The sequence below is a fragment of the Thermobia domestica genome, chromosome 9, assembly GCF_964235325.1.
Source record: "Thermobia domestica chromosome 9, izTheDome1.hap1.1, whole genome shotgun sequence".
NCBI classification, from domain to species: Eukaryota; Metazoa; Arthropoda; class Insecta; order Zygentoma; family Lepismatidae; genus Thermobia; species Thermobia domestica.
In genome coordinates, this window is record NC_137462.1 from 95642068 (window position 1) to 95655797 (window position 13730).

A 13730-nucleotide genomic window follows, 5' to 3' on the forward strand; every position below is an offset into this window, starting at 1 on the left:
ACCTAAAACGAAATTGTTACACGTCGTTTGGAACTTTTCCGAAATTTATACGGATATTCTTTAAAGTGGAAATATAGTGTCTATTTTCAAACAAACCTGAACCAAATTACAGTTCGTTTTCTGAAATAAACGGAGAAATCTGTTCCAAGCTTAAACCGTAACCAAACTCGTTAACCGGCCCGAGATGGCGTGGGTCTATGAAAAGTTGACCCACGAAACACTGACTCATCACCCAGAGTGACTCACTCTGAGCCATGACCCACTAACCACCGCGAACCACTCTGACCCATCAACCACCGTGAACCACTGACCCACCGAAACGCATTGTCATTAAGTCTCACACATGATCCATAGCGTCTTCTCCACCCACTAAGAAGTTTACAATTGTAATAAAACTAGGTTGAGAAATTCTGACTAATCGGAGTTTGAATTAATACGGTCAATCGCTCAAGCACCGCTCTGTTACAATAACAAGGAATCTGACTTTTACGATATAAAATGGTAAAGTGTTTGTCATGGGTAAAATTACGATCAATTTCAATTAAAATGTAGTGGCCTAATTATTTTCTAGTTGAATTATCGATACTTTTCAGTGGAAAAACGGATTAAATTATTAAAGTCCCAAATCAAGGTAAGTAGATCAACGTACAGAAGCTTACATTACAAATTTTATGTCTATTTTTCACACAACTTTATGGGTTGATTACCTGTGCTCTAAGCGCTCCTTATAATAAACAAGCTTCATCAATTATTATAGTAGAAAGCACATGGTAAGCAGAAGCAATTCCAGGGGGCGATCGGAGCGATCGCCTCCCTCCAGAAGAGGAAACTTCTTTTTTTATATATAAATAAACCACATGGACCAATAAACCAACCTGGATGGCACGCATATGTGGATAAATGATGCGAAGCACTGTATTGTTTATTTCTCAACTAATATCTATCATTTTCGATTATTTTTAGAAACTATCGATTAACCAGGCTATCAATTTACCATATCTAGAAAGTGTCGTCCCTCCCCATAACGGAGAAGTTCAAAAAATGCCAGGAGACGTTCTGTTCATTTTCAATAAAGAGTTAATACTAAATTTCAGTTCTGTAAGTTGAATTGCTTGTGAGATACATTTTTTCACAAAAATTCCGATCCCCACTATCCCTTATGATAGTATTATAATGAAATAAATATGATAACATCCAAGTTTGGATTAAAGCCTAACTATATACCAAAAATCATTTAATTTGTCTGCAATTGGCCGTGATAAATTAGGCACACATAGTTACATTCAATTATTTTATATAATAATTTATATATTACAGTGATTCAAAAATGTATTTTTTGTAGTTAACTCCTCTAAAAACTCACAGACTGTGTGTCTCTAAAGCCAAGCACTGGTATAAGTCATATTGCTATTATTACAATTACAAGTATCAATATCCAAAAATGCCTTAAGTTCTTTTATCACTTAGAGATACTCATCTCAGGTAAGTTATCAGAAACAAATGAAAAAGGGAAATGGAGGCCTTCAAAGTAAACCGTAGACAAATTCACCAGTGTTCGGAAGCATATTTTTAAATCACGCTCGGGGCCTACTCATAGCAGCTAAATACGCGGATCCGTTTCTTTCGACGTATCATAAATATAACAGAATTCAAATGTCTGTTGCTGGCGGTCTTTGTGGTCGAGCATACTAGTGCAATGCGCTGGTAACTATAATTGCTTTTTATGTGGGTTCAAACCCGGGTCAAGCAAATGTTTTTTATTTTTATAGAACAATAATCTCAAAAAGTGATTTACTTCGTTACCTGTGCAGTTTTGCTATACGATTCCACTATATAAGAAGTAGTAGTAGTAGGAAGAGGATGAGTAGTAATAATAGTAATAAGAATGGTTAGAAGCCTTGCAGGGCTCGTTTTGTTCCATCTCGACTGCCATGATATCAATGTAAAATCAACTGTTTCTTCAATGTTGTTGTTCTACAATTCCAACAAAGTGAAAATTTTCTTCTGTTACTACTATAATACACAATACATACACCAGAAGGTTTGGACAATCACAAACTGCAACCAATCAGAAACGAGTTTTCGTTTCTATGGCTAGTGCCGAGGGTGAAAAAAATATGCTGTTCAGAAGACGTAGTTTAGACGGAAGTGAGCAGAGTAGGTCAGAGTGGGTCATGGTGGGTGGTGGGTCGCAGTGGGCCATAGTGGGTGGTGGATCCCATTGGGTCACATACTGTTGCCCCAAGACCCACTGACTCACTCAGAGAACACGACCCAGATGACTAACCTACCCACTGACCCACTCTAGCTCTGGTGGAACATTAGCTCTCTGAAAACTTAGCGTGTTTAGCAAACAATTCATAAATAAATAACGTATGAATCATAAATGTGTTAGAAAATTTGTTTTGTTGTGGAATTGTTTCTACGTTCCTCCACTCTTAATAGAAATATTAATAATATTTTCGTTCGCCATTTCGAACACGTTCCATATATCTGTTCAATCAATATTTGCAAATAGGAACCGTTCTTTTTTACATTTGTGTGTATATTTTGTTAAAAATATCAATATAACGCATACATAATCCAAAGTCTTTTACCCAAAGAAAGGGCGTTACTGTCTATCGTAATGAAGACAAATCCTACTTAGTATCTGTTAAGGCATCTGAAGGTTGGATTTTTATATTGTCCACGAGCTGACACCTTTTTTTCCTTTTTTCCTTCCAAAGTATCTCTTATAAGGCAATTCATCCTTATAGGGAATCGAAGAAATTCCTTTTCATTTTTTTAACTTCTGTATTCTTATTTGCATTTTAATAGGACGTAATATTGAGGTCTCAAATATTCAGTAATAATAGTGTAGAAAATATTCTACAGTATGTTTTAAGGAAACTAACTATAGTAAAAATAATTGTATATCACTCAACAGTAAGGTATGTAAAACACATTTTTAGGATATGCAGAGGTAATTATAAAAACTTTACTACAAAAGCTACACAGACCATAATTCAATGAGTTCTGAAATACAAAGTAACAAAATAGCCTACAGCCTATAAGATTCAGGCTACAGAGCAATTGTTAATTGAAGAATGGACATACACTATTTCGGGAATAGAGACAATACGAGAAATGTTAACGATACTTTTCGTCTTGTCTCGATTCTCATCTCCAAACCGAGACAATAATTTCAGTTAGCCTTATCCCGTCTCGAATGTAAAATGTTAATTCTCATGTTAGTTTATTTGTTTTAGATACAAGATGAGAAATTCCTCTTCTCGTAGGTAACATTAAACGAAACCGAAATATTCTTGCCAAATGTCACGTTTCTGCTTGTGATAGTATGATCTGAGCGATAATTATCTCCTAGCTTTTTAATCTTCTACGAGATAATAATAATAATTATTATTAGTGCATTATTATTGCTGAAGATATGATAGTTCAAGTATTGAAACATCCAAGTATTAAATATCTGAAGATAATAAAACGTGTGTCATCGCCTCCAAAAATTCTAAAAAAAATAAGTAAGAAAAGAAGAATTAAGAAGGAAGAAAAAATGCTTCCCCGACGGAGATTCCATCCAAGAAACCGCAGATTACTGGTCGAGCGTCTTGACCACTGAACGGCGATCACTATGAGGTAAATAGTTCGTCTTTAGTGTCTTTAGTGAGGTAAATGATTCTTTGCCTCCGCCTGGAAAGTAGTATGTTACTTTTCTTTATTTCAAAACGTCTTTCGTGTTTCTTTTATCATGATATGTCAATTATCTTCGGTATAGACGTTTGGTTCAGAAGTTTGAGTCTTCTCCACAAGAAAATACAGATATGACAGATTTAATTCTCATATTCTGCATTTGTTTCAAAGCAGTTGCCAGGTCCAAGCCTTATGTCCGCCACGATACGTGCTAGTAGCAGTTAGCTGAAATGGCTACCGTAACACAGAATCCCACCGAATGTGAATTGAGATCTGTTATACGATTTCTGAACGCCAAAGAACACAATGCAGCTTACATCCATTGGGGATTGTGTGACATACTCGAAATTACAGTAATGAATAAAAGGAAAGTCAGACAATGCTGCACAGAGTTTCAGCAAGGGCGTTCAAATGTTCATGACGCTGAGCGTAGCAGAAGTCCTAATTTTTAGACTGATGCTCTGGTGTAGTACGTCAACGAGAAAGTCCAATTGAATTGTTGGTTGACAATAAATGAATTTGCCAAAGAGTTTGCAGAAGTGTCTGCAAAAGCATTACATCGAATTGTGACTAACAACCTGAGTTAAAGCAAATTACGTGTGTGCCAAACATTCTGACAGACGCTCATAAACTGCAAAGAATGACAGCTGCCTGTGATTTTGGGGAGGCTCTGGGGAGAATTATCTCTTTCCTTACACAAACCTGGATGCGCTATTAAACGTGGGTATTGTACATCATTGGGGAGTCGAAGTAGAAGTAATATGTAATAGCAGCACTCTGATTCTCCTAAAGAGAAGAAATTCAAATATTATCAATTCACAAAATCATAGCAACTGTTCTCTAAACCTGAATAATTACATCAGATGAATATCGATTAACACTGAATAATCTGTGACGTGGCATCAAAATCGTTGGAGAGGAATGGTATCCTTCTGATACGTGCCAACGCTTGTCCACACCCAGCTACTCGAAGTGGTGTGACTATTTAAGACTGTCTATGGGAACTGTTCAATTATCACTCTTACAGCATCGACTTGCCCTCAGCGATTTTTTTTTCTTCGCCTGCATCGAATCATTTCAACCACGGTAAGTTGTTCAAGTCATCAGTTCTAGAGTCCTGCGCTCTGAGGTGACAGGACGTCCTGATAGAGGGTGTAAATAGAGGGTATATGTAGCCTGTGCCACGATACTAGAAATATCTGGAGAATCGTTGTGGCTATGTCGAAAAATAGCCTAATTATATAGTTGTGTATCAATCTCAACAGTATTTCTCCTATTATTTTCTTTTTGTCTATTTCTTAATGATCGACTCTTTCTTTTTGACGTGAGCCCCAAGAAATGACAATCTACAATAGCACATTTATTGTGAGCGTTGCAAACTTAAGACGTAACAGAATCATAAAAAATAGCTACCTAATTTTGAAGAGTTCTACAACAGTTATAACGCAAGTGATAGAATGGGGAAACGTGTCCAGTATTACAGCATACAGATACTACAATCATCATAACACATATTTTGAGCAAGTAGAACCAAGTTACATGAAATTGAAATGTGACTTTCTTCTAAGTAATTTACTTTGTAAAATTGTTATGTAATTGTTACATCAAATTACTTAGGTGATTTTAAATAGATATAAAGAATATAGATATTTCATATATCAAACCGTTCAGAAAATGTAACGAAAATTGTAAAAATTCATCAAATAACGTATGTGTGGGAACATTTGAAAACGACTGTTCCTTCCTTTGGTTTTACAATATTTCAACAATCGAATTTGCCATGTGTAATCACAAGTTCTCGAAATTACATAATTTTTTCAGGGTTTCAAACTGGACAAATGTTCACCATATCTCCAGAACGGTTTGAGATATCAAAGGTCCATACATTTCTTTAAGAAAAAAAAACATTGGAAGCCATTTCTGTGATTCAATGAGTTACTTATTTAAGCACCTTTTCTTAAAAAAAAATAAGTGCTCTCGAAAAAGTCAAATTTTGAATCCGTCCTTATAACATTGTTCATAATCACTTCAAGTCCATCGTATTACGCTTATAGTAATAGACATTAAAGTACTTTAAACGTGCAATACTGAGCAAGTCTCATTTAAATTATTACTGCTGTAGTCACCAAATTTTTCATGCATGTCTGAATGTAACACCCTTAGTTTGCAACAATAAACAACAAACATAATATTTTAAGCTTTTTGATATGTAGACTCAAAATGTGTAATAAGCTGAAGTAGTGCAATTGCTTTTTTTAAAAATTTATAACTTTATATTGGTTTAGCAGCACTGTTAACCTAGTGTTAACGCAAAGTATGTTAAAAAAAACGTTTCCACGCCGACATTTGCATGATACAAAAGTGCATGTGTTTTGTCAATTAGTGTTAGAAGGACGCATCAAGATAAATGATCCGATCCACTCAACAAATTTGTTCTGAATTTTAATTTATTAAAGTCAACTTATCAAAGTACAAAACTCTACCATTTGAAATTGAGAATGTTTGTGATTACAAAGAAATAATTCAAAAGAGAACGTAGATAATGAAGATTGCAGTTGCTGTATTATGTACCAAATCAATTATATCCTTAAATTTTACGAACTAATGGTGTTGACATTTGTTACACTTGAAACAAATCGAATTAGTACGAGAATATAAGTGATCATATCATAGTTGAACCATAACTGGCAGAAAAGAGTAAACACTTATACATCCTTTCTTGTTCCTTATTCTGTGAAGGAATCACCCAGAAAACGGGAAAATACTTAATGGATCATTTAATGTTAATATTTCTTTTCTTTTTTACGAAATAGAACATCAGAGCGAAGACAATATTTATTTGAATTTCATTTTCTAGTAGGCATTTATTAAAGAAGGAAGCAAACATCTGGAATTCCAAATTATCAAATGTTTTTTTACCGTAAATTAGTCAACGTATTCCATATTGCTTTAATATACAGCGTGTTTCAAAATAAAACGACAAAGTTTGGGAGGTGATCCCTGACATCAATATAAGACAAAAAGTATAGACCAACCAGGGTGCACATATGCTACCTTTCGGATTTATATGCTGCCGAAAACATGAAAAAATGGACTTTCCAAGTCCATAGTTCCAAAGCTATGAGACCTACCGTGGTCCGTTCAAGACTTCACTTAAGAACTAGTATGTGTGCTATGCAAAAATATATGTTTCAGAATCCTGCGGTTTTCACCCAACAATTTTTAAAGAGGGAGTTTGGCTTCAGGCAATTAAATTTGAAGTGCTCACCGACTACCTCTATAAAAATTGTTGAAGAAGTACCGCAGGATTCTGAAACTTGGATATTTGGAGAGGACACATAGTATTTCGTAAGTGAAGTCTTGACCCGAGTATTGTAGGCCCCATAGTATTGGAGTTATGAACCTTTAAAGTTATTTTTTCAGGTTTTGACAACCTATAACTCCGAAAGGAAGCATTTGTGCACTCAAGCTGGTCTATATTTTTCAGGAATCACCTCCAAAACGTTATCGGTGTGGTTGTGAAACACCCTGTATATGCCAATTTGTGGCACCAAATTCTTAACTGTAGAATTTCGGTGTATTCTCTTATTACAAAATCCCTCTTTGAGCAAAGTAAATAAGGACATGTCCAGGTATCTCTTGAATAATCTTTTAACTCTGTTTTTTTTAACTACCCTGCAAATTTGACTGTAGTCCATGGATTCAACATGGTATACAAATAATCATAACAAACTTTGGCTTTTATGAAAATTCTTGTTATGCTTTGCCGAGGTTGTAACACGTAATTAGTATTTGTTGTGTACTGATTTGTTTCCAGCTCTTTACTGAATGCAGAGGTAACAAGGGAAGGTACATAATATTAATTATAAGCAAATTCAAGCAATCGTAAGAAATGTTGAACCACGTTTAGTGAATAAGCTACGAATTAGTATTTCGTGTACTTGATTTCATTGTATTTTTTTTCTCACCCGGTACTACTAAAATAGTCACAAAATACAAGAAAGTAGTAGTTTGTATGAGAAAAAAGAAAAAAAGTTTATTCTGTTCCTTTCTTTACTCTTTATCTTTCATTCCTACTTTCTCGAAATGATTGTTTCTAAAACGTATAAAAATTAGACATGAAAATGTTTTACATTGTTCCATCATAAAAATTGAATTATCTATTTTAAGCTTTTCTTTCTCTTGTCTGTATACCTTTCACCTTTTAATTCAATTAGGAAGCATTTCTAAATTTTTAATATCGAAAAGAAGACATTAAGCATGTTAAATCTAATCTTATTCTTATCCTATAATTTTCATATTAGTGTCAGTCATTAAGTAGTCTCGCTTAAGAAACCCATTAATGTCTTTTAAATAAAAGTTAATATTGTTTTTTTTAAACATATAAGCTCATACATTTTTTGTGGTTGATGGGCAAAATCTTCGCAATAGAAATATTAAAATGTTATGAGTTTTAAAACATAATTCATCTCTTCTCAAAATAATGTGACATAAATTATTTTACTTCTATTATAATTCCATATATGTTTCTGATGTTGAAACGCATATAATAAATTTCAAAAATATGTTAAATTAATGAAGCTTGAGTTTTTCTTCAGCTGTTTCATAAACATTCGTCTAGAAAAATAACCAATTATACCAGACAAATCTATTGTCTCGTACAAGTTGATTTTACTGACGTCGTGTAAATAATTTTCGCATATCGTACTTTAAAACCTACAGTGTATGTGTATTCAAATTATTTTTATGGTACTTTCCATCTATAGTATGAGTGACATTAAAAATGTATTACCTTAATTATGCAATTTTGAATGGAAATTTATATTTTCGTTTTGCAGCAAATAAGCTGAGCTGAATGTTTAATTTAATACTTCACTCAAAATTTCAAAAACATAGATTTCTTTTCACAACAGAGTTTTTCATTTAAACTTCAATAAGATTGAAAGGAGTTATTAAGTGGGGCTTCTATTAAGAAAATACTAGGTGTATAAGGAAAATACGTTTTGTTTAGATATAAGTAAAAAATGTTAGAGCATTTTAGTGGAAATGGAGAGGATTGTACTCTTGACATTAAGATATAAGAGTAGCAAATTGCAGAGTTCTGATGACAATATTTTCTTTCAAGATGCATCATTGGATAGAAGTGTTTTTAGATATCCTGTGTGATATTATCGTATGATTTTATTGTGGAGGAGAGCTGAATTATAAGAAAGTTTTTGTCTACACGAAGAACTGAAGGATAGTGTGGGGACAGTGAACTTGAAAAAATGTTTGGAACTGGATGAGTAAATCCTCGGAGGACTTTAAATTAACGAATGATTTACCAAGGATCGGATGAACCAGTTTAGTCCAGTAATGACAGCAACTTTTCTCCCAAGAAAAGAACAAATTAGTAACAAGCTGAAAATTGGTGTGAAAGCAGGGGAATGTGTCAGGAATAACATTAAAAATCCCCTAAATCCCAATTGTAGCTTTTCCCTCAATCCCCTAAAATCCCATTTTTAGGCGACGACAAAAAATTTATGGAAATCGTCACCCTTTACATTTATTTCTCTAGTCGCCGATCTCATTATCACAAAACCATGAATTATATATGGTTGAAAAGCTTGAAAGACATCAAATCTAAGTGAATAACATATACTCCCATTCTACTAAATTTCTAGAAGAAGAGGAAGAAGAAAACAGCTTTTATTTTTTTTTAAAGTATATTTTCAGAAACCATAGGCAGTTTGCAACACTGACAGTTAGTGCACATCAACGAAACAATACCAACAGATGTTCTTGATATTTATCTGAAACATAACCAACAATGACACAAATCGCAGCAATACAACCTGAAAAAATGAAAATCGCTATTACTTTCTGACCTCTGTGCACAAAAGTGCATAAGATGACATTCACTATCACGGCTCTAGTCACCTTCTGTTATTACATAGGACCAAGAGTTATATATCATGAAAATATTAATAAATGTGAATTCGAACGAGGTAACACTTATACTAATTCAGACCAATTTGTGGAAGAAGCACAAAACCCAAATTCCGGAACAAAACGATATTTTCATATAAATTCTTTAAAATTTGCAACACTGATAATTATCGTATGTTAACAAACTTCCTCCACCGTTTTCGCTATTATAATTATTAATTTACTTTAAAAATGGCGTACATTTTACTTTTCAATCATGCCTCTCCCATTGGTCAGTCCACTACTGTTCTTCATTACTCTCATTAAAACATCATCAATCGTCATATCAGACCATACACTACTCCAAGATATATGTTGACTGCGAATAGTGAAGCAACCGACTCGTGTAAATAGCTGGAACACATGAGGATCCAACCGCGACATTTCTTGTAAGTACAGATGTGCGTATTTGGCATACAAAATATGTTCAGTTGCTTATAAGTATGGTAACATTTCTTGTTTGTAGTGAAGATGAAGATTCCAATCTCCAGTTCTTTTGGCACGAATGAAAAGACGCATAATTTCTACAACCTGAAAGTACAGGCAAATAACCTACCGGTACGGCTTTTCCCTGCAGCAGCGTCCATGAATAACTTCAGCTCATTTGCAATCTTGATTATATTTGAGTATTGAACAACTACATCAGCATCGATATTTTCTTCAGTCATTAGAGGAGTACAAACATCTCGCAATCGGCGCACAAACTCATCAGTGGAGTCTAATATATATATATATATATATATATATATATATATATATATATATATATATATATATTGCTATCTGTGTTAAGAAAATGAGCTCGCAAAGAACTTGCATAAGAATAGGCTTATATAATCTGTGGAATGGAGTTACTTGCATACTCAGAAGACCAAAATTCTTCAATGCCACTACCTTTCGTTATGTATATTCAAATGCTTCCATAATGACATTAACGTGTGGAAAACCCACGTATAACAACCACCAACGGTAATTCACCAGAATTTCTACATGCTGCTACAATATCAAATGCTTTAACTCACAAAGGTTGACAGAACGTAAATAAGCATGTTTCTTGCTTGTTTCATGCACATTCTTTGCTGGCAAACATAAGCGCCGAGCATGTAACATCCATCATTGTTTTCTGAGAATTAATGAAAGGTAGAATCACTGCTGGAGGTGTTTCGTAGTTGCTGTTGTTCCTTGTCATCAGATGCGAGAATCCATACCAATTCGGGCAAGTTGGAGTCTTCAACCATTTAGTATCATCCACGTTACATCGTACAAAAGATGGGCTTGAGTTAGGATATTCAGAACACGAAGGTGTCTTATGTCTTCAATGATTAAATACAAAAGGCCATTACATTTGCGTGTGTACGTTAAGAGTGGTATCTTCCAATCATTCTTTGACACTGTACGTTCTTTGAGACGAGGTATTACTCAATGGTACGCGAGCGATTGAATATGGATGGAAAACATTAGAACGTATTCTTATACCAGGAAGAATGGCCAAGGAATCCGCTCCGTGTAATGTCATGCATTTAGTATCCTGTAACTGTAAAAATTGCTGCGATCGTATGTGAGGTTGTCTAAAAGTAGAAATTGTTTGCTCTAATTTATGTCAGTGTCGAGGAATTAGATGTATGAATGAACAACCTAATGATGAAGACTATGGAGATGAACGAAACAACAATGATAATTTCAATGACTTGTAATGAAACAAGTCTGAACGGATTAGTTACAAAAATGTTCTTAAAGTGAATACTAACGCCTAATATAAACATTAAGTTTGATAGTAGTAGGAAAATTGCATTCTAGTTACAAACAAGACATTTAAAAACAAAATTACATTCAAGTGGCTATTGTAGTTGAGAGTGATTTTGAGTGTGTGAATTATGATTTTTCTATGCAAAGGGCACAACCAATTTTCGCTACTTTCTAATACTGATTATAAATAGTTTTGGTGCTAAATTTACGTGGCGTAAGACTATGTGTCATGAAAAATGTACACCATTGTTAAAGTAAGTTAATAATTATAATAGCGAAAACGGTGGAGGAAGTTTGTTAACATATGATAATTGTCAAAATATCGTTTTGTTCCGGAATTTGGGTTTTGTGCTTCTTCCACAAATTGGTCTGAATTAGTATAAGTGTTACCTCGTTCGTATTCACATTTCTTAATGTTTCCATGATATATAACTCTTGGTCCTATGTAATAACAAGTGACTAGAATTGAATGTCACCTTATGCACTTTTGTGCACAGAGATCAGAAAGTAATACCGATTTTCATTTTTTCAGGTTGTATTGCTGCGATTTGTGTCATTGTTGATTATGTTTCAGATAAATATCAAGAACATCTGTTGGCATTGTGTTGTTGATGTGTACTAACTGTGAGTGTTGCAAACTGCCCATGATTTCTGAAAATATACTTTTTTACAATAAAAAAACTGCTTTCTTCTTCCTCTGCGTCTAGCAATTAGCACGATGGGAGTATATGTTATTTACTTAGATTTGCTGTCTTTCCAGCTTTCCAGAAATATTTAATTCATGGCTTTGTGATAATGAGAACGACGACTAGAGAAATAAATGTAAAGGGTGACGGTTTCCATAAATTCTTTTTCGTCGCCTAAAGATGGCGGTCGTTTTCCAAAGTTGCGGGAAAAGCTACAGTGTTATTTTAGGGGACTCTTAATGTGTTATTAAAACACATTCTCCTATTTCCATACCAATTTTCAGCTTGTTACTGATTTTTCTTTCTCAACCCTCTCTTTACTGGACTAGTTGTCATTCTTGCTTACTAGGAACATTTTATACGAGATTTAAGTCTAAGTACTGCTTTAAGCATATTGAAACATAAGTAAATATATAACAAATATGATTTCTTTCTAGTCACAAAAGAAAATTTTACTTCTACTACCTGAATAAAAAATGCAACCTTATTTTTAATCTCCAATCAATATCATCGTAGAGAGTCCTGGTCGATCTGCTCTTTCTTGACATGCTTTCTGTTCCCGTTAAACGCTGGTCAACAGTCAACTCTTTCCTTTTGTTTGTAGCTTTAGTTAGATTGTTAAATTTGTCCCAGCTGTTATAGCAATTGTTTCTTCTTCCACAGGCGTTTCCTACGTTTTCATAGGTCATCATCTTAGTTCTTAAATTCCTTATTGCTCGTTTTAATGTTTTAAACTATTCCAAAAAGAAAGAAAAACTCATACTTGTTCCAAACTATATCAGTGTTATTCTTATACAAAATTTAACGTCATATTCGATATCATACAAACCTTATTTTCCTTCTATAGCCATAAGCATAGGAATTTCAAGTAAGTAGGAGAACGTAAAGTTCAATACTGCATTATAGCGTTCGTGTTCTTTGGTGAAGGAGAGACTGTCTCCCTTGAAGTTAGAGCTTTGGTGATTGGCTGTCGACAGATTATTGTCTCAGTAATATTTTACTTAAGTATCTATCAAACTTTTATTTTTTGAGTTTTGCTTGTGTTTTGAAACCAGCAATGTCAAATCAACTTTGAATTCATTTAATTGAATCTGGTTTAAATTTGATAAAGTGAGAATGAAAGCTTCTGTTATGAATTTATGAATGTTAGAACATTACTTCCCCAACAATCTGTCTTTCGATTATTCAAAAGTTATGTCTTCACCTGTAGAAGTATACTCAGCTTTTGTTCACTTGAGATTTGGTCCAACATTATCAATCCTTCATTTTTAATTTGGTTGAAGAAAATTTGTTTTCATATTTTAAAATTAATTCTAGTTGTAGTTTAGGAATTTTAAGTGAAAAAAGGCAAACTAGTTCCTTAGAGAATACACTGAAAATTTCGATGTGAAAAAGAATACATACGTAGCACGTTTCTTCGCTATGTGAGTTTCTAGACAATCGTTCCCCATTTGTAGATTAAATTTCATTAGTTTCTACTAACGTGTCGTCCTCCATGTTACAGACAATACAGATTTTATCAACACTTTGTAAAATATGTACAAGACAAAAATAGCTAACAGAACTCTTTTAAAATTATTTTCACTTGACCATAAGCTTCACCTTTCATAACGTTGTGTGTTCATCTGTATTGACTAGTATAAC